Consider the following 910-nt stretch of genomic DNA (forward strand, 5'->3'; position numbering starts at 1 on the left):
TTGGTTTTAAGTTATAAAAATCCATACTAATAATTTTGCTTCTATAATGCTTTACAGTAGCAACAATTGCATCTGTAAAGCTTTATAACATCAAAATTCTTTGTCGGGATATCCTCAAATGGTTTTGCCCACCAAGAGTAGTATGCCATTAAATTTTTTGTACAATGCAGAATTTTTTGAAGAGAGAAAAATGAAAATCGATTTTAAAGAATAGTTTTTTATGTTTTTGGTAAGTCTTTCAAAATAATAATAATAATAAATAATTAATAATAAACATTTCAATGTAAGAAAAAACGGTTTTTCAAAAAAAAAAAAATGCATTTTGTTTTAAACCCAAAAATGATTTTTTTTGTTAAATATTTTTTTAGAAGTGGACCGAAAAATATTTTTTTTATTACAAAAGTTTGGTCAGATGACAAGAACCGTTAATTTTGGTCCTTAGAAAATGTTCAATTTCCCTTCTAAGGAATCGCCAAAACCCTTAACTACGAAGTTTCATGGGTTTAAGTAGTGGCAGCTCGAAAAAGAGCCTATCAGACAGACAGATAGAATTGCGTGACTTGCTTTTTTGCATTCTTTTTCATCGTAATGTCATGTCTGATTGTTATCTCAAGGTAGATTTATTTTCTCTGTCGGTTTAAGGGGATTTTATAATTAATTTTATCTGAAAGAGTAAAACTTCGAAATAGCTCAGAATGAAATGATGCTGCAGTACGTTTTCGGCTTACAATCGATTTAAAAATTCTTTGTAAGCTTTTTTTAAGTAACGCTAATGCAGCCACTTCCATATAGTAGGTACTAAATCTAAATGTGAAATATGAATTCAGTATGTCCTATTTTCTTTCCCATATTTTCAAATTCATTAAAATTTTAAATCGATTTTATAAAGAAAATCACAAGAACGGTTTTT

The sequence above is a fragment of the Episyrphus balteatus genome, chromosome 4, assembly GCF_945859705.1.
Source record: "Episyrphus balteatus chromosome 4, idEpiBalt1.1, whole genome shotgun sequence".
NCBI classification, from domain to species: domain Eukaryota; kingdom Metazoa; phylum Arthropoda; class Insecta; order Diptera; family Syrphidae; genus Episyrphus; species Episyrphus balteatus.